This window comes from Canis lupus, chromosome 11 (genome assembly GCF_011100685.1).
Source record: "Canis lupus familiaris isolate Mischka breed German Shepherd chromosome 11, alternate assembly UU_Cfam_GSD_1.0, whole genome shotgun sequence".
NCBI lineage: Eukaryota > Metazoa > Chordata > Mammalia > Carnivora > Canidae > Canis > Canis lupus.
In genome coordinates this window covers 43,265,266-43,291,220 of record NC_049232.1, presented here as the reverse complement: position 1 = coordinate 43,291,220, position 25,955 = coordinate 43,265,266, and the positions used below count along the sequence as shown (strand labels likewise).

The following is a 25,955-nucleotide window of genomic DNA, read 5'->3' as shown; positions in this document are numbered from 1 at the left end:
CTTAAATCACCACAGGGTCTTTCCTCCCCTCTTTTTTCCATCTTATAAGGCATTAAAATTTCAGAAATGAGAAACTGCTTCAATGGATACAATAGGAAAGGGGTGTTGTTCCTTATAGCAAAGAGCAAATAATGTTAAAGAAAATAGTGTTAGTGCCATCAAAGACCACCCAGTGAGAACTAAAACAATTGCTAGCCCTGGAAATCCTTTAATGAATAATATAAAGTTTTATTTCATTTCCAAAAAACTGTATCAGAAGAATGCATCAGTTGTGTAAATTTCAACTTGTAAAATTTCAAGTCACTGGAGGGTGGGAGTACATGTTTGGAGCAAAAGATCCTGCAACAATGGTTTGCAAGCACTGCAAAAAGAATCTGGAGATAGATAGATAGATAGATAGATAGATAGATAGGGATGTTCTGTCTCCTATTCTCTCTCTCTCTCTCACACACACACGCTCACACACACACATACTTATAAACATATTTAGTGTACAATGACAGCATATGATAATAGAGAGGGCACGGGCAATTCAGACATATTATTGTTACACAAAAAACACCACTGAGCTCATTCTAACCTGCAAAACTATCATATACAACTCTAGGAACATAAAAACTTTACCAGATATTCCTAAGGAAATAATGCCCTAAGCATCAAGACCCACCGGAGACATTACATACAGTGATTTGAATTTTAGACACAGCCTGAACACATTTTTGGAAGAAAATAATATAGTTATTAAACTACTCAGGTAAAGAACAGATAAATTCACCTGCCCAGATTATGTGGGGGGAAAAGAAAAACAAAAAGCCAAGGTTGTCAAGGTAGGTCAAAGAAAAAAGGAATTACAAAAAATAAAAGCAAAGTATGGTAAGCTTAAATCTTATACTGCAAATAAATTAATAATTGTGCATAATCAAAAATGCCCTTCATAATGCTGTAGAAATACTATTTTGGAAAGAAACATGACATGTCTCCATAAGCCTACCAAAGTCAGGGTTTTTTTTTCTCCAGCATTGGGACAAATCAACATTTAGTTAAATTAGCCTTAATGTGGGGCCATACAGCATTTTTTTTTAAAAAATGTGTTTTTAAACAATAGGAGCAAATGTAGTATGGGGAGATTCATCTGATCCCCAGATGAATCAGGATAGAAGAACTCCTTGAGTGGAAAGGTATATGTAATCAACTATGCTATTTAAACTCCTTAAACTCATTCATTCTTTCTCTCTTCCCATCATATACTTGTAGTTGAATTTATGTAAATTAAAAACTCCCATGATGGAACCATTATATCAAAGACAAAAATTGAAAAGGGAAGAAAAATCAGACAGTCTACAATTTACATATCCTTCATGAAATCCCAGAACATTTTGCTGTACCTACATTAATAGGACATTTATTGTAGCCTTTATTAAACTTTTTACTCATTTGCATATATACTGGATTATAGATCCTAGGAAAGCCACTGAGCATGATCACTTGTTGAGGGAGCCCTAGGTGTTGACTCTGGTAACTCAACAACATGGTAAGACAAGTATTCTCCTTTTACATATAAGGAAGCTCTCAGAATGAGGAGTGCTCCAGATTAGAGCTTGCCAGTGTCAAAGCAAGAATCAGAATCCATATCTGCATACACATTCTTCCCATTCCCTGAGTAAAGCAAGAAGCGCCCAAGCCATGCTCATAGCAGACACACATAATGGAGATCATTCTTTCCCCTCATCACAAATGTGGCCTTAAGAAATCTCCAAGCCTCCTTTAATGGTACATCTAAAGAAAAGCAGAAAAAAAATGAAACCTGTGGGTCATGCTATCATGCTGGAATGGTATTCATTTTAGTGCCTCGTCATGCCTAGGGATGCTACAAATATTTGTTGAAAGAATGAACTACTAATACTGAAAGAGATAGAAACAAGTTTGGGAATAAAAATGGAATAGAAAACTAACAATGCATACAAATAGAAAGGAAGTCTTTTGTTCATTTCATGCACATTGGGATTTGCATGAAATGAATAAGCTGAATAGACCAGCAAACTGAATTTTAGCACTGGTTTGGCTATTCAGAACAGAAACATGATGAATATTTCAAACTAAGGCTCACCACATTTACTTGGAAGATGGCTCCTCTTAGATCACCTCACTTTCATGCTAAAAAATGGAAAGGTCAGAGTATTTCTGGAAACATTTTCCTCTAGGGAGACAACATTTCTTAAAATGACAGCCCAGCTAGGCTGCATAGAATCCCAGAAGTTTGGCGGCACCTGTTAAGTCCCCTTTCAGCTGGGTTATTATGATTTGCTTCCAAAGATCTCTATAAATTTGCTCATTGAGTCAGGATAAATACCTCTGAAAACTATACAGTTCTTTTATTCTTTCTAACCATTTGGATTGATGCTAGATATCCCAAGGGCTTGGGGAAAAAATGGAGATATAGGATTGAAATAGGTTGGCTAGTTTTTGTGCACAACTAAAATGAAAGAGCAATAGTTACCAGTGCAACCAGTAATTACCTACCGTATAGCTGCTATGGAATACACTAACATCAATGGGTTTGGGGCTTAATGTGAGAATAAGTGTACATTTCCAAAAATGGAGTGTAGACTTCATTTTACTGTAGAGTAAAATTTCTTCTTCCTTTCATAAATAGATCTCTATTAAACAATTCCAGGGGAAAAGATGTGCACTTCAGTCTTTGCCTTAGATAGGTTGTCATCAAACACAATCATTAGCTGTTATAATGATCAAGGAAGCTTAATACAAAATAAAGGGTTTACTTTTCTCCAGGTCATGGACAGGTATGGAATACAAAACGCATACATGACACATGAAATTGTAGTGTTTTTGAAGCTATAGTAAATATATTGCTAACTGTAATGAAATAAAATACCCTTCTCTGTGCTTAATATCCTAGAGAATAGAGTGGAGGAAAAAGAAACCGTAAGTTACAGTTTGCTGGCTCCTTCCCACTGATGGTAGTCCTCTTATTCCCTACCCACTCATTCTGTGCAATAAGCCACAGTATCACCTGTATCACCATTGTGCTTACTTGCTAATGTGTCTTTCTTCCTCTATTGTAAACATTACCAAGGTGAGACCCTGTCTTAGTCATCATTTTATTCGCAGTCACAAGTTCATAATTTATTCTCAGAAAATGTCAGTGGAACATTGTTTGTGGAATGGCTGCCACACTGAGGTCCCTAAAGCCAGCTGTGAATGTAAAGTACTGAATAAAGAATCTCAGTATTCTCTGTCCTTGAGTGTGACTATTGCACCAAGATCCCTAGGTCCTACCTTATTCCAATCTACAATAATTTCCCCAAAACTTCTGCTTTAGATCCTCATAAGAGGAAGAGTGTAACAGTAAAGAAAGCATATTCCTCTGGTGTGCTGGTTGGAGAAGGAAAGGATGGGTACGGGGACAATCTTAGGGCTGCCCTAGAAGGTGCCTCTTTTCCAAGACTCACTCTATCAGAAATCATCTCTGCTAAATCATCTGTCAGCTATGACAGAGACTACACACAAATCACTGAAGTCCACTATAACTATCCACATGTTGAACAGTGCCTTCTACTTTCTTTCTAAATGCCCATCCCATAAACACAGCACAAATTCCAAAAATCTCATAAATTACTGTCCTATCACTGCAGAGTATTTTTAACAAGAAATAAAAATCTGACTTATTCTATTTACTTTAAAAAAGGAATATTCTTTTATTAAATTTCCTTAAATCCAAAGCATACTATTTCCAGAGATCTTTCCCCATTCATCAATATTCTATATATTCACTATCTTACCAATATTATATTTATATTTCAATATACAGGGAAATATCTCTTCTTAGGGTAGAAGGGAAATATTTTTATCTTTATGGTTTTATTGTTTTTTTACTAGATGATCAGAAAACCAAAGTATGAGCTTTATAGATGTCGGAGGCAATCCTGTTCTGTCATTTTTTTATGCACATGCTGACTCAATGTCATAGAATAACTGTGTTGCTTTCTGCCTTCCCTGACAGTCCAAAGAAAGAGTAATGCATACAAATCATTTTACTGTTTAAAAGTTTTGAATAAAACATGCTAACCTTGTCATACTAAGTGACAGACAGAAATGTCACCATTGTTTGCCAGGGACAAATAATCCATATACTTCATGTATAATTCATCTGATCTTTAAGAATGTTTAACAATATTGAATTTAGATAAATTTCAATGTTATGATGCATCAAACTTCCTTTATCAATTTACACATGTGCCTCATCAATTTAAGTCTTCATTTGTATTACTCTGTTTTTATATTAACTATGACAGATCTAGAGATTACACTTATTTCCAGGAAAAATTTATAGATGTATTGTCTATATTACTGCTGCCTCTCTATGTCCCTCTCTCCATAAGGTCTTAACTTGGAAACCTCAAATAACCCAAGGGTTGTAAATCTGCCTTAGAAGACCCAATTGCAAGTACAGGTATCTACAAGTCGTTTGACATAGAGCCTTTGGTCTCCAAATAGATTGAAGAACTCAGAGAAATAAGATTTCAATCCTTCCTAAAATAAGATTGCAATGGCTTCCAAAGCCTTTCTGCCAATCAAAGCTAACCAAGGGCAGGTCTGAAAATCAGATGGACAAGAATATTTTTAAGAGGCTTCAAAGTAAGCTGGAATTCCCTATGCGTGAATCAAGAGAAATGATGTAGCAGTCTACTGCTAAGTATGATTTCCCCAGCAGCTGTCTGTGCAATCTTGTGGTTCTTCTAAGTCTGAAAGGACTACTCTCCAACCTCTCCATGTAAAACCACTACCTTAGAAACCATTTGGTCGACAGTGCCCTCAATATGGTTAGAAAATAAAATATTACAGAATCATTTAAGAAATGATTCACAAAGCTTAGGAATAAATTGAGCAACTAAATGTAAACCAGATTGTTCCCAGAAGCATCTACTGAAAGCCTATTTCCTGTTTTAGAAAGAATAATCATTTCTATACAACCTAATTTTGCCAAGGACCACATTGTCCTCTTTTCCCTCACCTCATGATACTTCCTCCTTTGTGAGGCTTGGCAAATTGTTTCTGCCCTTGGAGATCATGTTACTTCAATTAAGAATGTTTGACAAGATAGAAAATTTCATGAAACAGAAGAGGTTTTTTTTTCCCCCAGAAGGATGTGGGGGCAAGGAGCTAGCATACACATACATATTACATTTAATAAATTAAAAAATTCATATATTCTCTTCAGTTTCTTACCTATACTTATGTGTGTGCCAATCCACCTTCTCTAAATTATACATCGGTGTGCACATGGGCACATACAAACATTTAATTATATTTTTTTCTTTTCCTGGTACATTGGAAAAGGCAAGCCATTTTTCACTAAACTGCCTCCTTGGTAGTTCATTCATAAAGTAGTAGAAAATTATGAGAAATTCATTTAAATCTTCAAAGGGGAAGAAGCCAGTAAAATAAATAGAGTTGGTAGATAAACCTATGGGAAATTATTTAAATTTGTATGTTGGACTCTAGAAAGATCTTCCTTTTCAGAAATGCTAAATTCATTAAAGGACTCTGTAGAATCCCTCTTTCAAAAAACCATTTGGAATCATTTTTGTTTCTGTTTTGATTTGTTTTAAACTGCACAAGTTGCTTCTAATGTTTTGCATAGCATCTCTTTTCTGGGTTGAATGTGTATAGCTTTCATTTGATGTTCTAAAGGGTCATGATACTCACCAAAAATATTTAAGAACCACTTTTTGTCAGCATGGGGGCTCTTATTTCTTTAAAAGCATTTTAATTACTTCTACCTGGAGATAGGAAATTATATCAGCTATAATAGAAACTCAGGTTTTACTGGTCTAGAAGTTAACATTGGTCTTTAAATAAGTAATTTACACCAGTTATCACTGACAAATTTTCCCATTTCAGTCACAGTATACATATGCCCATAGATTTCCATTATTTTCCAACAGTTCTAATTTCATTGTGGAACATTTACCAGATGGAAAGGGTCCATTTTATGGGCTTTTGGCAGGTAAAGTTCACTCTGCTAAATGAAAATCCCATGTATGAGGAGTCCATGAAATTGGCAATAATTGACTTTTGAACACAGAATTTTAAACCTGGTTTTATTTGCAACAAGAGAATCCTTTGAAGAGATTTTTGTTAACCCTTTAAGCTTTTTGTTATTGTTATATCTGGGTCTTAAACTGGCACCAATGTGGACAGAGGATTTCATAAATGAGTTCCAGTACCAATTCTCATCATTAATGCCACCACTGCAATCATTACTTTGCTTATATTATTAAACAAATACTTAAAGGATGAAAACTACAATTCGTTGAATGATACTTTGGAAAATCCCTATTTAGAATACTTTAGAGAAGTGGCAGGATGGAGTGCACTTATTTTATATTGTATGTCATATACATGTAATGAATACTTACTAAAGTTATTTAATCCTACTTAACACGTAGAGACATTGCTTCTTACTAACCACAATTTACTTTCCTTTCTCCAGGTTTTGAGGTTTTTTAAAAAAAATCCTGTAATTTTAAACGTACCTCTTCTCCTACAGTCATTTTATTTTGAGGGTTCAGTAAAATATTTATCATTTAAGACAGTTGGATTTAGGATTTAGATTGGTATATTGGCCTAATGGAAACTTCCATTATTTTCTACTTAACACACTTTTGCTTAGCCTAATTTTTTCCACTTAGAACTAGCTGGTAGAAAAAAAAAAAGTGAGTGGGGGGAAAAATTAACACCTAAGTTGGGGAGGGGTGGGAGGGCAGATTTACTAGGCAGGCCAATGCCAATGATCCAGCAGAAAGCTGGATGGCCTGGACTGTAGGTTTTTGGCATGTAGTGTGTGTAGTCAACAAGGCAGTGGGGAGAAAAATATATTGTAGTTATGATTCTAATAAGTATAAACAAGCTTAATACTTTTTAGGACATCAAAGAGTCAGGTGGATAAAAGGTGGTAGCAGATGCTTCATAGCATTCTGTTTGTCATTTTAATGGAAAAATAAAGAAATGAAAAGTTAAACCTCTCCTTTCATTTGAAGGAATATTTCCTATTGACCAAATTCTAAGATAAATGTCCACAGGAGTGGTTATATCAAGAGTATGCTTTTCATCTACTATGGTTAAAATAAAGTTTTTTGAAACCTCATGCACCTCAAAATTTCATTATTAATAATTCATTATTTAAAGCTGGTCAAGAAACACTGAGAATGCAGTAGGCAGCCTTGCCTGACTTCCTCAGCGCCATCTAGGAAACCCAATGTCAAAGTTACATTTCCTGTGCTCACATTCTTTTGGTTTGGTTTAACAAATGTTTGTTACTAATTCTACCCTAATGAGGACTTCTGATTTTTCAGATGAGAATACTTGAACAGGGTGGGGAAGTGTAAAAAGTGAATCATCAAAAGAAGAATAAGAGGAGAAGAGAGAAGGAGGGCTGACAACTAATATAACAGTAAGTGGGCTACAGGAGCCTGCCATGTCCAAAGTAAGTATACAGTGCAGTGTTGCATGATCCTGCAGTTGAGGGGTAAAACTTATTCAGAGAAAACAGCCACACAATGAATTGAATGTTGAGAATTTGTTTTTGATACATGATACATACTGATGGGTAATTTCAGCCCAAGGAAAGGATGGAAGGTAAGGAAGAAAAGAGGGAAATCCGAGTGACTTTAGATCTAGAAATGAGCTGGACTTGGAAGTTGAAGCTTCGGGAAAGTTTTAGGAATCCTTAGCCAAACGTCAGGAAGATTTCTCCTTGCCAATGCCCTATAAAATTAGTTGATTCCTTTTATAAGGGATTGAGGAAGAGATTTAGAACTCTAAGACTCAGATACCAGGCAAAACATTTTTTCAATAAAAGTCTTTTTCGATAAACATTCTACTCAAATGAATATTAAAGAATAATTAGATACTGCCTATACAGCTGTCCTAGAAATATGCTGGGAGATTTCCTCATTCTCTCCTCAGTTGGAATTTATGTAAATTTATTTTTTTGGAAGTGAAACCATCTTTGTTCTAAGAACGTTAATAATAGTAGATCAAATCTGTGCATAGATGAAGGAGGGGTCATCATGCCTTAAACCTTAACAGCCTGCTTTTCCAAGAATTCACAAATAGGTGATGAAAAACCAAGAGGAGAGAATGAGGGATGGGGTGACTGGGTGATGGGCACTAAGAAGGGCATTTGTTGGGATGAGCACTGGGTATTAAACTATATGTTGGTGAATTGAATTTAAATCAAAAACATATTTTTAGGAGATCCCTGGGTGACTCAGCAGTTTAGCACCTGCCTTCAAACCAGGGCATGATCCTGGAGTCCCAGGATCAAGTCCCACATCAGGCTCCCTGCATGAGCCTGCTTCTCCCTCTGCCTGTATATCTGCCTCTGTGTGTGTGTGTGTGTGTGTGTGTGTGTGTGTCTCATAAATGAATAAAATCTTTAAAAAAAATTTTTAAAGACCCCCCCCCCAAAAAAAAGAGGAGAAAATGATAATTGGGGTCATGTGACACAATCTAAAAAGAAAGGAAGCTACCCTTCCAGGGAGAAAGGTGAAGCTCCTGAGAAGAAAGATAATTGCTGAGAAATACCTGTGATGGTAATGCATGGGGACTTCAAAAACAAGGATGTCTAAAATGTAGTTCATTTGCAGTGCTGGGAGACAACCAACTTCTGATGTCCTTAAACCCTCAATAAAATCTTGATGCACAAAAATGCTTTTGCTAATGTTACTTCAGCAAAAGCGCCAGGATAAACCTGATACAGATAAAAAGAAAAGTTTCAGAAAATGAGATAGGAGAGTTTTAAAAATTTAGAGGGAAATAAGAAATCAACACAAGGGTGTGGAAAGAGATTCCTGTTGTCCAGGAATTCTCAGGTGTGTGAGTGAAGAATGTGATTTCCATCAAAATGGGCATATCGCCAGTTGGTAATGTCAGTGGCAGGATTTTGTTTATTGATTTGCTTTACTTGCCTGCTTGTTTATAACACTAAACAGCATAGGGTTTCTAGTCAGTCAGTGCTATAGTAATGCACATAGAACAGGTCTCTTATTCTGATCATAGCAAGCCCACACTGACATAAGACAGATGACCAAACTGAGATATTAAATAGGAATATATTACATGCTATCAAGGAATGAATAAAGATGATCTCTTCTGATACATTGTTTTGGGTGGCTATCATACAAGGTGTTTAGTTGGTTTTGTTCGTTTGTTTGACCTTCTTATATTTTTGCCTGAGGTGATAAGTAGAAAAATCGCATATAGAAAGAGGAAATCAAACAAGAAAGCCTGGGGATCCCTCTGTGGCTCGGCGGTTTGGCACCGGCCTTTGGCCCGGGGCATGATCTTGGAGTCCCGGGATCGAGTCCCACGTCAGGCTCCCTGCATGGAGACTGCTTCTCCCTCTGCCTGTGTCTCTGCTTCTCTCTCTCTGCTTCTCTCTCCCTCTCTCTCTCTGCTTCTCTCTCATGAATAAATAAATAAATAAATAAATAAAATCTTTGAAAAACAAAACCAAAAAAACAAGAAAGCCAAATGTCTAAAAGGAGATTTAGATAGAGACTAAGAATGAGGACTACAAGAAAACAAATCAAGCTGCTAATAAATTTAAAGCACTGACATGAGACACTTGGGTGGATCAGTCAGTTAAGTGTCTGCCTTCAGCTCAGTTCATGATCCTAGGGTCCTGGGATAGAGCCCCACATCAAGTTCCCTGCTTAGCAGGGAGCCTGCTTCTCTCTCTCCTTGCCACCCTGGCCCTACTTGTGCTCTCTCTTGCTCTCTCTCAAATAAGTAAAACCTTAAAAATAAAAAATAAATAAAGCATTGACATCATAAGTATGGTTCTTGAAATTCTAAAACCACTATTGTGTTTGGTCATTCATTTGCTTTAAGAAAGGAACATCCCTGAGACACACATTAAGGTGTCATGTGATCAATGTTCAAAATTCCATTATTCCTCAGAAAGCAGTTCTGTCTTTCATTCATCTCTGTGCAAATTTTTTTAAAGATTTATTCATGAGAGACACAGCATCTCTGCAAATTCTAAAGCCTTCACCCAAGTGCATTATTTAAGAAAGTAGTTGAAAGCAGGGACCCAAGAAAAGTACATCTCTAAGAGGTATCTAAACTCAGCCATTATTTAGTTCTGTGATGCTGATCAAGTTACCTACCTAACCTGTCTGGGCCTCAGTTGCTTCAGCTATGAATTGGGAACTTAGTCTCAAATTTGCAGTTTTTGCAGGGACTCATTGAGTTAATACATATGAACTGCTTAGGAATAGTGCCTGGCACATTAGAAAACACCATAAAAGTGTTAGCTACTATGATATTTTTTATTAATAGTAAAATAATTATCACACAGTAGTTACTTAGTAAAAAAGACCATCCCTTCTTTCCTACCACCTCTTTCCCTCACCCTCACCCAGTTTTGAACAAATATGGGGATCCCTTGATCTTCTCTTCCATTTGCAGTACCTGGCACATTCCCCATCTATGTTAACTCCATTAATATAGTTATGCCAGAACTCAAACATACATTATAGATTTATGGAGACCAGTGAGAAATGAATTGTAGAGTTAGTGAGCTCAGTACTACTTAGAGCCTTAGAGTTTAAAGGTCACTGATTCCAAATCTGTTACCTTCTTTCTCTGGTCTTTAGAGATCTTTATTTAGTTTAGCCCAATCATCTATACTAGTGTATACTTTGCCCCTACATCTAATTTCCCAACTGCTATAACATAGTAGTTCTCATTCCTGAACAGTAGAATCATGAAATTTTTAAAATACCAAACTCATGATTATAATAGTTTTAAAATACAGCTGATCATGGGGATCCCTGGGTGGCTCAGCAGTTTAGCACCTGCCTTTGGGCCAGGGTGCAATCCTGGAGTCCCGAGATCGAGTCCTGCATTGGCTCCTGGTATGGAGCCTGCTTCTCCTCTGCCTGTGTCTCTGCCTCTCTCTCTCTCGCTATCATGAATAAATAAATCTTTAAAATACAGCTGATCATTAAAATCACCAGGTAAGCTCTTCAACACCATAATTCAATTCTGGCCAACAGAATCCATGTATTTGTGGGGACTTAGAACTTTTTCCTAGAAACACTGAAAATAATTCTAATGTTCATCTTAGTTCAGACACCACTGTTCTATCAAGACACAGCATGGTGCCCTTCATGTAACATCAAGTCCTATCTAACACTTGAACCTGGACTTAGGGAAATAAGGAGCAAAAAAAAACATTATACTGACAGGAAAAAGACATTTTTCAGGTCTTCTTGATGTCTTAATATTCTTTTTGAGGTCTTAGATATAAAGAGGACATTTTAATACAGGTACTATCTGCTTGGGGAAGATCCCTTCTGGGGTAGTTTTCAGAGTAATTCTGACTTGTCTAAATTTCTATTTCTGGAATATCATCAAATATTCAGTCCATTGTCAAATCCTAGAAACCTATTAAACAAGTAGAATTCTCTCACTCTGACAAGAACACCTATAGACAGAAAAAATGTATGTAAAACTATGAAAATTGCAAATCAATAAGCCTAGAGCCATGATAAGTATGCAATGCAAACTTATGGTATGAAAAGGGAAAGCCAGTCTGACAAGCACTGAGGGATGTATCTATACCAAACAGGATGTTTTTTTCTTCAGACTCTCCCATTCCTTATCTCCTTCAAAGTTTGTGTTCATATCACATTCTGAAAGGAAATCAACTATCCTGCCAAATAGATACTTGGTAGCTTGCTGGTTGCCAGAAAATACTTCATAATTTTTGCTTTCATTTAGACTGAATAAGTGCTATTTGTGTGTATTCACTTCTTGTTCTTTTGGGGTAGTTGGTAGGGAAAGAGCAGTGGAAAAAAATCTTAATATGAACCATTAAAGATGTTAAATTCTGTCACACAGAGTCTCATAGATATATACTTGTTTCTCTCACCATGGCTGAGAATATTCAATTTAAAATACAATGAGTCAAATTTGCCCACCTACATTTTGTTTCAGGCTTAGGGAAGCTTCATCACTAGGGTCTGAATAGGAAAGTATTAGAACTCTCCTCTCTCAGGTTTCATTTGATCTACAGATCATAGTCCATGAGATAGCCCATCTGATTTGAACAATTCAAAGAACTAAGTAACAGAAAAAAAAATGTAAATGTGAGACTTTGGAAATCATAGGCTATTTAGGGCCTAGTGCCCTAACCTATATCATGACTTCTCTAAATTATTTAATTTTTATGGCATCAAAAAACAGAAGATATTCCCCTTAGAAAGAATACTCTTAAAAGCCTGAGTGTATAGGAAATACATTTCTTCTCCTACAGCACACTCTGACTACTGCTATCTGAGGATTTGTCACGCTGTTCACCTGCTGCCCACCTTCCCCATGATACTGAAGAGCTACTTCAGGACAGAGACATCTTGTCTTGCACACTGACCTCTAATACAAGCATTTGCTGAATCTATGACTATAATAATCCCCTTTCAGTTTAGAAAGAAATAATCCTCAATTTATAGAAAGGGAAAATAAAATTTATGATTCTAAAAAGGTCATAATAGCATTTACCCCATAGGGCATTTTTAAGAATTAAGTGCAAAATATATATGTAGCATTGCGAACAGGGCCTGACACCTATCACATACTAGAAGATTAACTATCACTATATGCTACTTGTATATGCTACCACAATCTTCCCCACAATCTTCTGAGATAAACACTATCAGCCTGCTTTACAGACAGGAAAGCTGAGGTCTAACTAGCTCTTAATTGGCAGTTATCTAAATTGATTATACCTATTTCCAAAGTCTTTGCTGTACTCCAGAGTGTCTCTCTTTTGAACGTCTATTTAACTCAGATCAATTTATCAAGATTCTAGTAGATACTATATGCAGTGCCACTTAGAACATAAAATGATGAACAAGGCATAATGTCTGTCTTCAAGGTGGAGGGGTAGAGTTAACATTGGAAGAAGATGTGGAAACTAATTTAGTACGAATTCAACCTCATATCCTTATTATTACAGGCTTTTTTCTAACATTCCAGGCTTCACCTCATAGGAAAATAAGATCACCTGAGTCCTCAAATGAGCCCCAAATCAACAATTAGAAGATAGTTTCATTCTAAATCTTAGGCTGACCATTATTTATCAAATATACTCTTTATAAATTGCATACCATTTCATATGTAAAAATTATAATTCATATACTGTATTCGAAAATTAGGATTGACTTATAGATCTTGCCAGTGGAAATTTCATGAAGCATAGAGCATTTGGGAGAACTCTTTTATGGGAAATACCTATTCATCAGATATTGCCTTGTTTTTCAACCCCATTAGCTATGTGAGATTTAGAAATACTTGACAAGATTTTTACCTTTTTATACTAAGATGCCATCACACTGTTAAAGCTGGTATTCATTGTGTATGTCAGGTCTTAGAAAGGGAACACCTGTCCTTTAATGGCTAGAATGACATCTGGAATTTTCTGTTTTGCAGACGTGCAATATTCACTCAGATTAAATTTTAATTTTCTAATTTCTTAAAGGGCAAATCTTAAAACTGGATTTTGTTCCTCACAATACTGAAAATGTAAAAATGTCAAGATCATTGATCAAGTAGCCATAATTACAGAAGGGTACGACTTTTGCTTTAAATCTAAATCATTTCGGGCTGAGTAATTGATGTTTGGATAATAGAACACCAGCAAACCACTCAGACACCAGAAGGTAAGGGCAACCATAGTTTTAGGTAAGTCTGATGAAAAGGCATAATTTTTCTGTGTCAGCTTATTTGGCCGTACTCTCCTCCCAACATTCAATCAATCAATCAAAGGTAGATTGTTGGAGCCTACCGTCTACTCAACGGTAAACAGTTATAAGATGACAAACTAGCCAAGGCACAACCAGCCACATAGTTCCTGGATGTTGAATACTACCATGCTGTGCTCTCTTTCTCCATATGAGCACTAGAAATGAGGAAGATGTACATACAAATCCATAGAGGAAAATGGTTATCACTCGTCAGACACCAAACAAAAACAGGAGCAAAGAAATCTCCACTCCCACAAACATGTCATTCGATTGATAAATCTGCCATCACTGGAAAACAAACAACAAAAAGTAATGGAAAAAACAACGAAAGTGGGTTCATCAGAAATAATTAAAGCATTCCTTCACAAAGAGGTCATATGACTGATCTTCCATCAGAAGCACTATTCACATATGAATTCCATGCAAATCCAGTCCCACTTTCTAGACTTGTTCCTACTGTAATACACCACACATATGTATAGAATGACTGGCCTGGGTCAAGACAGGAGTATCCAATTCCAGAAAAGCAAGCAAATTGCCATAACCAACATCAGTAAATGCCTAAGCAGATATTAAGGAAGGGAAGGAATAACTTCTATTAGAAGGGGGAGAGAGAGAGCAAGGCCGAGGAACTGCAGTCAAAAATAGCAATACGGGGGGTGGGGGGGGAAGCTACCAAAGAAACGTTCTCAGAACTCAAGCTAAGATAGAAAATATTTTTGAAAAAAAGTTCCCATATTTATATTTAAATCTGAACAATTCTACTCCAATACCATATTTTGGTAACTAAACACATCTTCCTCTCCAAAAAAGGAAGAAAAACAAAAAAAGAAAATTCATTTTCATTCTGAATCCATTTGTCTGAAACCAAAGATTTCTATACAGAACAAAAATGAAAAAGCTGAGGTGAGCACTGTCTTTATTTTTATTTTTTTTTAAGATTTTATTTATTTATTCATGATAGTCAGGGGGGGAGGGGCAGAGACACAGGCAGAGAGAGAGAAGCAGGCTCCATGCACCGGAAGCCTGACATGGGATTCGATCCCGGGTCTCCAGGATCGCGCCCTGGGCCAAAGGCAGGCACCAAACCACTGCACAACCCAGGGATCCCGAGCACTGTCTTTTAAAAAAAAAAAAAAAAAAAAACTACTAGGTTTCAGGGTGGCTTAAAATAACATGAAAGAAAGCTTTTTGTTTTACTTAAGTAGTGTATACTCACTGCTTTCTGCTTCTCACATCATTTCAACTGCATGGTATTCTCTTCTGCTTCAGGACCAGGGATGCTGTCAGTAACACAAATGGCCAATCTGGAGGAAACTAGACACAGACGTTAGGCTGTCCCACTGGAGCCAGACTGGACAGATGGAGAGGCTGTTAGGAAAAGCCTCGAAGCTAACTAAAGGAAGACTGGCCAGATCCAGAAGGAAGTTCAGGCAGGCAGGTGTTAAGCATTAAATAGGTCTAAAAGTAGACAACAGGTGGAGAGCCCCACAGATGAACAGAGTTTATCATCCTGTAACTGATGGCCAGCAATAAGGAGAGTTTCAATCAATCAGACAGACGGCATCTAGGGATCTAGCTACTCATAGTGGGAACACAACCACAGCAACAAAAGATCAGTAGCAAAGCCTAGCTAGGACATCCAGGTCCAAACTCAGAAGCAAAACTGACTCAAGGCTGACTTCATGCGCTCTGGATCCAAGACGTCTAATGTTTCCACCACTAGATTAAATATTTCCCAGAACTGAGGGTGGGGGATTAATATGGGACAGGATTAAGAGTCTCCATGAAGCACATGAAGCATCGGCTACAGTTTCTAAAAGACAATCCCTAAGCAGAAAATAATATCAGGAAATTTAAATGTGTGCACCTATTTGACCGACTAAGAAATAAGAAAAAAGATAAAAGAAAAAAACTATGCTAGGCTATCATAGGATTTAATTAGAAGAAAGGTCCATATTTTTTTTAGGCTCACCAATTGCTGACCCCCAATCCTCAACAGTAAAAAAGACTAACAAGGGTCTATTGATTACACCTGCTGTTCTGGAATCTGGTAATCAATAGCCAAAGAAATGAGTATAGGACTCATGAGCTGTCTTTTATTCAAACCAAGTAGCAGTGGCATACAGTGTTAAGACTTTAGCATCCCTGGGAACTCTTAATATTGAAGGCTCCACCCCACATAGTTTTAAACATAATAAAGCACAACTACAAATCACCATAAATAAAAGTTATAATACTTTAAGAGTTGTGTAAAATTGCATTTGGCTATATAGCATTGTTACCTTTTATATACCTATTTAAATATTTACCAACTTTGATTCTATAGGTTTTTAGTTATTTTCAACTGTCTTTCTTTTTTCCAATTACAAATACTTGTGTAGTCTCTAGGCTTGATGATGTTTTGTTTGCTTTTTTTTTTCAAGTGGCAGAATTTTGCAATCCTCCAATGAGGCATTTTAATGTTATATGAGAGAGATTTCGTGGGTAAAAAAGGACTCCTAGTAACTTACAAGTAAGCCTAGTCAAGGCTCAGTAAATAGCTCAGATGCTATAAGTAGTAAATTTCTTTAAAAGAATTGGTTAGCATTTGAAGATGGGTACTTATTCATTCAACACAGTGAATGTCCACCCTGAATACTATTGCTTGAAATTAGAAAGGTAACTGTGGACACAGGCATAAATTTTTGGTCATGAAGTTTTCAATCTAGCCACTCAGATACCCAAAATACATGATCCATTACTTAATTGTATCCAGTATTTCTCCTTAAGTGAAAGTGGTATTTAAAATGTGCAGAGCATGAAGCTTTGGTTCTTCTTAGGAACACTGTGAAAAACTATACATAATTTCAGAGAATCCATATAATTAGGCTGTAAAGTGCATCACAAGAGTAGGGCTTGAATCTCAGTTCTATCATTTTCTTGATGTGGCTTTAGGCAAGTTATTACCCAAACATCTTGAACTTCCTTTCTTATTCTGCAAAGTAGGTGCAATACAATACTGTCTACTTTGTGGGATTGTTGTAAGGATCAACTAACAAGTAAATGAAGGGCTTGGCAAATTGGCATAGATATTCAGTATGGACTTACAGCTACTGTCATTGATATTTTTACAGATGAAATTTATTTACCTAGTTCCAAGAAAGGGAAAATAAGAAACACAATGGAAAGGTATTTGAAACTATCCAATTGAAGAAAGCTCTTATAGAATAATCATGTAAGCTCACAGTTTTCTCCTTCCAAGACTCCATGGCAATTCAGAAAGAAGAATAATGTTACTAATCTCAAACCTTCAAAAGTCAAGCAGAGATAATGCCACTTTACAAATCTCTTTTAAGAATATAAATCAAAATATCTATGCACAAAACTATTCATTACAATGTTATTTAAAATGTTGAAGAGCTGCAAGCAGCCCAAATGTCCAACAATAGGACATGTTTAGGCAAATTATGCCATAGCTGTTACCTAGATAATATAATACGGATACTTTAAGACCTCTAAGTTATAATATAGGAGTATTTCTGAAATGGTACCAAAGAAAAATCAGTGTACAAATTTGTGAATAGAGCTATTTAAAAATACATGTAAAAATAATTTAGAAGAGTCCACATCAAAATGATACCAGATGTGTTACAGCAGTGGTATGAGTAATTTTATTTTTCTTCTTTTTCTCCCATTCCATAATGTCTCTCTGGTACTTCTACACTTAAGACAACAAAACTGATATTTAAAAAGTAGCACCTACACACCATGGTCCATTACATTAAAATTTGGCAACCTATTAGAAGGTTAAGGAATCTTTTGAATGTTTGAGAGGCTAAGGAGAATGGTAATTACCTCCAACATCACCGCATCCATAGTTACTATAGATTCCTTTTGTAGTTGATGGAAGGTAAGACCAACATATTACCCAGACTTAGCTCTGTGGGTTATACTGATGCCACTGGGTAGATTGGGCTGGAAACAATCAGATTAACTACACAGTGAACGGATGTATTCAGTCTCCAATAAGATTCTCATGCACATTGAATCCTAATTAGTGGAAGTGCTACTGATTTGTCAGTACTTTGAAAGTTAATTTTATTCCAGTCCACGTTTTATGAAGTATTAACTGACTGATAGCACTCATGCCAAATTTGTCAAATGAAATTCTTCCCCCGCAAAAGAGAAAAGGAGAGATCTCTGAGCAGCTTTTTTAATAGTCTACTGAGGACTTATTCCTCCTCTGAGTTAACTGGGGTGGCAAGCGGAGAATGAGGGAAGCAAGCTCTGAGTGCTTTGGAGCTGAAGGTGCAGAGCTGAGCAGATTTGGAAAACAAATGCACTTGTTAATTCCCAAAGTGATTTTAAGAGCAGAAACCTGGAAGAACTGCCAAATAAAATTAATCCTTTAAAATGATAATGCAAATTTTTAAATCACAAAGGAGAGCTGGAAGTTTAAAGAGAATATTTCAATATTGTGTCTATCTTAACTTCAAGCTAACCAGGCCATTTATGGGTAGATGCTTCCATTATTTCCTACAGTTGTAAGTTCAGATCAGGGAGTGAGTATACAAGGGTGGGACAGAGAAGAATGGGAAAAGGAGAGAAGCAGAGGAAGGAAAGGAGGATAGAGAAGAGAAAGAAAATTTGAAGAATCCATAGTTAATATTCTAAAAACTAAAGGAACTATTTATCTCTGTGTATGTGTGCCCTTGTGAAACTATATGTAACTTTATAATGTTTTATCAAAAGATTAATTCTAAATACCAGTAGTTTGCAATAAACAATGCAGACAACAGAAAGCAGTAATAACTAATTCCCATGCTTGGTTAATGGAGGCAACAGAAAAATCCAAACATGAAAACTGTTCTTCAGCTATAACATAATTAAGAATTCATTACTACATATTTGCTGTCCTTTGCAGATTTAAAAATCTGAAAAGAAAAAATAAATGTTAAAAGGCGGTAGAGTGCTACAGACAATACAAATTCTCAGTGTTTATGAAAATTACCTATTCAGTCAGCCAACAAATATTAATTGATACCACACGCCAAACACTCTGTTAGTTCCACAAATTTCTGTCCTTACAGATATGGTGTCTACCCACGTAGGGCTTTTGGTCTGGTGGGAGACAGTTACCATATGCACATTAAAAGGATCATTACAAACTGTAATGGGTACTGAGTAGAGGAATACATAAAAATATAAAATATGTGGCTAACAGGTGGATTTATCCTCACCTGGTGCATCAGAGAAAACTGTGAGAAAGTTTGATCTGAGATATGAAGAACCAGTAAAAATTCAGCAGGCAAAAAAAGAGAGGAAGAGCATAAGAATAGCTCAGGCATAGGCTCTATGCCTGGGCGGATTTTGGCCTTAAAGAATGTGCAATCAAGATAGGTGACATAATAACTGAGTTGGGGATAATGAGAGGTTATTAAGGAAAAAATAAAACTTAGCTTATCTGACATAAAGAAAGGCCATGATTATTTATCCAAAGGGCTAAGTACTCATTTTATCTCTACCTTCTTGTCCTTTTCCCCGTCTCCAACTCCATAATCAGGTCCATTATATGGTATCACACTGAGAGAAGAGATGAACTTAGGCATAGAGGTTTGGGGTTTGCATTATAGCAGAATCCCAGGTCTCAATTTTGCAATGTAGGATCCCTATCAAGATGAACAATATAAATCATGACCAGAAAAGCCGGAGTAAGAGTTCCTGTAGATGTAGGAACAAGCATTGAGGAGTTCCTGTAGCCAAGCACTGAGGCTATGGAGGTTGGAGACAGGCAGAGAGGACGGCCCATGGCAGCCTTGAAGATGATCTTCACTACCTCATGTACAACACTGTGCTAATATCTTTACTGAGATTATCTCATTGGATAATGACAACCATCTGTAAATTAAAGACTACTGTTGTCTCTATTTTACATATGAGGAAAGAGCAAGAGGCTTTAAGAGACAAGTAATTTGCTCAACACCACATGGCTTGTCAATTTAGCACTTGAGCGAAAAGAGTCTGACTCTGGCCTCCCTAATCTAAATCTACTACTATCTGAGACTGAATTTTCCAGGGCCCAAGGTGACTAGGTCTATGAGAAGATTCAATTTGTTTATAGAAATAAAAGTGTCCTTACCCTCTAGTGTTGTGGAGAAGGATCTATAGCAGCTTCATTTAAAAAGCTCATCTGGACAACGAATAGCAGAGGGGCAAGATTAAGTGTAGGAAAATCAATTATGACATCATTAAAAGTCCAGGGAGAGATTGGTAGCTTGGTTTAAGGTTAAGCCTAACATATCTAACAATGGACCTAGAGTGACATGGTCAGATTTTAGAGATGTTCAGGAAATAAAAATCATGGAGCAAGGTGATGTTATAGCAGGGTCAAGAATTAGCAAGTATCAGTACTGACATCCACCATTCTTGCTTATTCCTCTTCACATCTTCTTCTGTATCAGTATATATGCTCTAGAACTCAAAGGATCTGTCTGGCTGAAGATACAGATTGGGAGCCAATCACACAGTGATGAATTCCAATTCATATTTTAAAATGGTCCTTCCCAACTATAAAAATGTATTAGAGCAATTTTATAAAAATTTCATTGCAAAAACCTTCTGGTAAAAGAAACAAAATAGCAGGTCACATAATTCCAAATCTAATTTTAAGGTAAGAATATGGTAATATCTTTTTTCACACTAGAGTTATCTATGTATTTTTCAATGCCAAGATTGAAAGTGGAACTGAATGACTCATCAGCAAAGTGGGCCAATTGTCTGCAAACTGATGGGAAAATATCAGTACAGTTACACACCTAGGGATAGTCAGCTTCAAAAATAATTTTAACTGCATGAGTCTTATATCATTTTCTTAAAAGCCAAAAGACATGTCTACTGATGTGTCTTTTAAGATAGGATACTTTCTGTGGTTGATAGGCCTAAATTATTTACCATAATATTAATGCCCTCCTAAAATAACTTACTTCAGCAATCAATGCTATCCTTATAATACTGAGCACAGAGTATCACCTACCTGATATAATGTCAGGAAACTAAGAAAATTCCCTACCATATTACTTCATTTCAAATCATCTCCCCTTCTTTCTCTTTCATTTTACCAACTAATATTTAGAAAGAAGTTTGCTACCTAGTGCTTTTATATTCTCATCTATATGCATCAGTTTTTCAAAATAGATTTCACTTAACCCTAACTCTGTAAAGAGTTTCTAAAGGATTAAAGGATGTTTTGTGATAATAAATAAACAGACTGAGAGAAAGTTCAAGAAAATGATACCTGTATCATAATCGTCTGCCACATTTCAATATCAGAAATCTAGCTAAAGGAGTAGTTTAATTAAATTCTTCCATAAAAAGCAGATGTGTTTCCACACTATGGCTGACTAACGGGCCCAGTCCACATCCCTGGTACAAATTGCTCAGCAATACCCATTTTACTTGAGAATTACAGAGACAAATTCATTACTCAAAAGACACTTAAAAATAACTCACTGTCTTAGTCAATTTGGGCTGCTATAACAAAATGCCATAAACAGGTGACTTATAAACAACAGAATTTATTTCACAGTCTGAAGGCTGAAAGTCCAAGATCAGGGTGCCAGTATGGCCAGGTTCTGGTGAATGACCCCTTCCCCTTTACAGAGGGCCACATTCTTGTGTTGTCTTCACATGGTAGAAAGAGTAAGCTCCTGCTCTGGCCTCTTCTTCTAAGGGTACTAATCCCATTCATGAGGGTTCTACTCTTTTGACCTAATTACCTCCCAAAGGCCCCACCTCCAAATACTATTACATTAAGAATTAGATTTCTGCGTGCCTGAGTGGCTCTGTGGGTTAAGCATCTGACTCTTGATTTTGGCTCAGTTCTATCCCAGGATCATGAGATCAAGTCCCCTGTCCGTGCTCTGTGCTTAGCCTGGAGTGCACTTGAAATTCTCTCTCCCTCTCCCTCTCCCTCTGCTCCTCCCACCACTCCCACATATGTTCACTCATTCTCTCTCTAAAATCAACAATTAAATCTTAAAAAAAAAAAAAAGAATTAGATTTCAACAAACTTTCAGTCCATAGCACCCACATTATAGTACATTTCTGAGATGGCAGATATGCATCACTCATGACCCAGCTCTCTACTCACATACAGAACAGACATCACTAGTCAATTACTGCACTCTTTCCCTCTGATACCAGATCCGGAGCACAGCACTGTAGACAACCACTAGTTATTAATCAGATATGGAATGTCTGACGAAATTCACTTACCATCCCAGAAAATCTGGAAAAGTACTAAGATGTTTGCTCTAAATTACATACTGCCACTTAACAGCGGGGTAGTTTTTGACAAGTTACATAACCTTTCAGAGCACACAGGTTCTCCCCACCTCACAAGATTGTTGTGAAAAACAAAGTAAATAATGTCTGTGAAAATGTTTTGTAAACACTTTAAAGTGTTGCATAAAATTATTTCTCGTTATCACTTTTATCTAGAGCTGCACAAGAAATGGAAATATAATGAAGTCAAATTTAAATTATTCTAAAAAATACTTTATTCAATGCTCTCGCGATGCAATGGCCTTACTTGAAAATCCATATTCCAAAATTATGTTCCACCTGAGATGGCAGAGGTTCTGTGAGCCATCTGGGGGCTTGATGTGATATAAACATCCCTTTTATACTGTTCCTTTTTCCTATTTGCGTGTATGTGATTGACCATGTGTGCACTAAGTAAACAAATCTTTTTGCAAGTTGTTCCTTGATTGGTGTATGCATGCTCAAAACGAAATGGTACTGAGTAAATAGGCATCTTAGCTTCTGCAACGAAGATATAGGAAGGAATCAAGGAGAAAAATCTCTGCTTTGAAGAGATAAAGAAAGCCTATAATCAGAGTTATCCAGGCAAAGGCATTACCTGTGGGAGGCTGCTCTACTTTGTACTCACGTAGCACCTTTCATCCAGAAAGCTTGAATCACATACTATTTATTAAGCTCCTTCATGTACACGGACCTCATTGATCCTCTCAGCAGGGTTATAAAAGCATATTATGGACCCCACTATGTGAATATGAAAACTAAAGCACTGGGAAGTGAAGTGCCTCATCAAAATGCACAAACATAAACAAATGAAAAAAATTAAGAACCTAAAGATAATTATGGGTGTGATTCAATTTCTTTAGAGTGAGCTCTGATTCTTAGCTATTTATTTCCATTAAAACGCAAATATTTCCAGCAGCAACCATGCACACAACAGAGAATCTCTGTGGGTAAGGGACACTTTTTATTAAAACAATCTGTTACCTAAAACACCCCTTCCTCTCATTTTCATCCAACTGAGAGAAGTACATAAAATGCTTACCATTTTCAATCAAGGGAAAATGTATAACAAACCCTTTACAAAAATCTCAAAATTGCATTCATTTATTTATTTATTTATTTATTTATTTATTTATTTAAAGATGGAGGTAAAATGAGGACAAATGTCCACAAAACAGACTCTAGCCAGCTTTGCAAACAAGCAATTCACTCTTTTAGCATAATACACTTAAAAACCCAGTGGGTGTATTAAATCAAAACACAAACAAAGCAGGCACTGCCGTTGCTATATGTCAAACCTTTCCCACCTCAGAACTCTGCTTCTGCTGTTTCCTAAAACATTTCTGACACCTTCAATCAAATTGATAGAGTTATTCTTCTTTCACAGCAAACAAGATCTATAACACTATGCCAGCCTTTTCTCAAGCAAGAAAAGAGACAAAAACACGTCTTCCTTCCTTAAGGAAACTGATAAAAGGGGATAAATATAGCCCCCTTCAGAAATTCTTATCTCTCTCGGTCAAAGGCTAAAGGTCTCCATGCTGCAAGCTGAGTGATAATAAACTTTTGAGAAAGGAAAGGGAATTCAAAATTAGGGTTATTTCATCTCTACACTGACTGTTGACTTAAGGAAAAATTCATGTTTTCCCTCCATTTAGACTCCCATTGTGATCAATAACCTGAATGACAAATCCCTCAGCTAATTGTCTGTTCCTTGCACTTTAAAAACAGGGTGTACTACAGTTTCTCATAAACATTTAATAAATCATTCTTTTTCTTCTTTCTACATACATGATTTATAAAGTATACAACAAAAAGGCACATTTATAAAACAGGCCACAAAGCCTGTTGATCCACACCAGGCAATTTTTCTTGTGATGCCATTTCCAATTCTGCTGAAATGTGTTTTGGCAGGATTTATAAAGTTTTCATAAATAATATATATGCAAAATAAAATTAAATATCAACAATAGCAAATAACTCTGAGGTGCTATTGTCATAGATTCCCTGGGTGGCATTTATATGTCTCTTTTTTATATAAATGTATCACAAAAACATATACAATGACATACCAAAAAAAGCTCATAATCCAGAGAAGCCTATGCCAAGCAAAAGTAACACTACAATTGCTTATCAAACACACACATACACCTGAAAGGAACAAGTTTAAAAAAAAAAAAAAAAACAATGAAATACATCATTGGAACAAAATCTACTTACTGCAAAGTACTTTTCAAATTAAGCTAATGTCTTTTGACAAGAAGACAGCATGCTTGGCTTTAAGAATGATGCTACTAGAAATTAATAAAAGCCAGAAAGTTTATTTTAGATTAGAAGATTCACCTGAATGAGCAACACTTACAATAAAACTGTAGCAAACAGCTCTTTGTGCTAAAACTTCCAATCTTATCCACAAACCTGGAAAAAAAAAAAAAAAAAAGAAGTGGAAGGAAAAACAAAACACTCCACAAACTGTTTCTGGCAATCCCTGTGGGTGGTTTGGTGGTTCCACCTAGATTTTATCCATTCCTACTCATTTCTACCTAGTTACTACTCAGCACCCAATTCTCCCCATACCTTAACACTATGGAAGTTAAAATCTTAGTCTTTTAAAATGTTAAAATGCAGGATTATGTGTTTCAATATGAAGACTTTCTTATATTTTCTACCCTTTGTCAGAGAGACAGGTACGTAAGTCAAAGTTGGAGATCAATGCAAAAAATAGATTACTATCCATCTGGAAAGAGCAGGGATCCTAGAAATGTTGAGCATATAGAAGGTAAAACCACCCATGGGCAAATGAAAGTGATATAGTGGATAAACCATGGTCTCCATAACCCTCTAGGATTACAAGAGTAATGTTTGCACATAGATAAATGTTAAATCATTTCACCTCTTTAAAGAAAAATGAAAAGCACATGCTTGAACTTCTTTAAAAACAAAAACTGAACATATATCAAGTCTTACAGTCCAATTTTCAAGTCAATCTCTGTCTAAAAATGAAAGTATTCAGGAGAAAGGGATCTCTTCATGGGTTATGCAGTCTTTTTATTTTCTCACTTTTCTCCACTAACCTTTTCAATACATAGTGCTTATTATCCACACTACACATAAAGTACAATTTTCTCAGTTACCATAAGATTTTAATATTGATGAGGAAGCTGAAAACACAAAAATCAGACTTTAGAGTTGCACAGAAATTTATTTTATCTAAGGCATTATTTGTAGTATATTCTTTCCTTTACCATTATTTACTTTTCAACTAAATACCTGCATCCCTATTATCAAATTTTCAACACCTATGTCTCCTTCTCACTTGCTTCCTAGTCCGCTGAGAAAATGGAAGCAATCAGAAAGAACTTCCACAAGCCAGAACCACGACATCAACAAACATATACAAACCTATACCTAAACCTATTCTTCCTTACATCCTATTTTTTATGAACTATCTGTATACAGCTCCATTTGTTCACCATATACCACTCCCTCTCTATGAATCAAGAATATTATACAAGCAATTGTCCCTTTCCAGAATCATCACTTTACCCTCTTTACTAGAGCATTCCAATTTACTTCTATAAAGAGATCTATAATAAGGGATTGGCTCACGTGATTACAGAGGCTGGGAAGTCCCAAGACCTATATTTGGCAAGCTTGAGATACAATTTACCGATGATGTAAGTTCCAGTCTAAGCCTGGGTCCAAAGGCAGAAGAAGAAGGATGTCTAGGCTTAAAGATAGGCAGGCAGAAAGAGAATGAATTCTCCCTTACACAGTCTTTCTGTTCTTTTCAAGTCTTCAATGGATTGGATGAGT

General features: G+C 36.2%; 1 long non-coding RNA gene across 2 annotated transcripts in view; it reads right to left on the bottom strand.

The window, feature by feature from the left end:
* LOC111097944 overlaps positions 1–20,023 on the bottom strand; it is a 42,672-nt gene extending 22,649 nt beyond the window's left edge. The window contains exons 1-2 of one of the 2 annotated variants that reach the window (XR_005366844.1): positions 19,957–20,023; positions 15,055–15,152 (exon numbers count right to left, since the gene is read on the bottom strand). This is a non-coding gene — a long non-coding RNA (uncharacterized LOC111097944). The remainder of the gene's footprint in view (positions 1–15,054; positions 15,153–19,956) is intronic. The other variant, XR_005366845.1, reaches the window with a different exon arrangement.
* Positions 20,024–25,955: the final 5,932 nt, after the last annotated feature.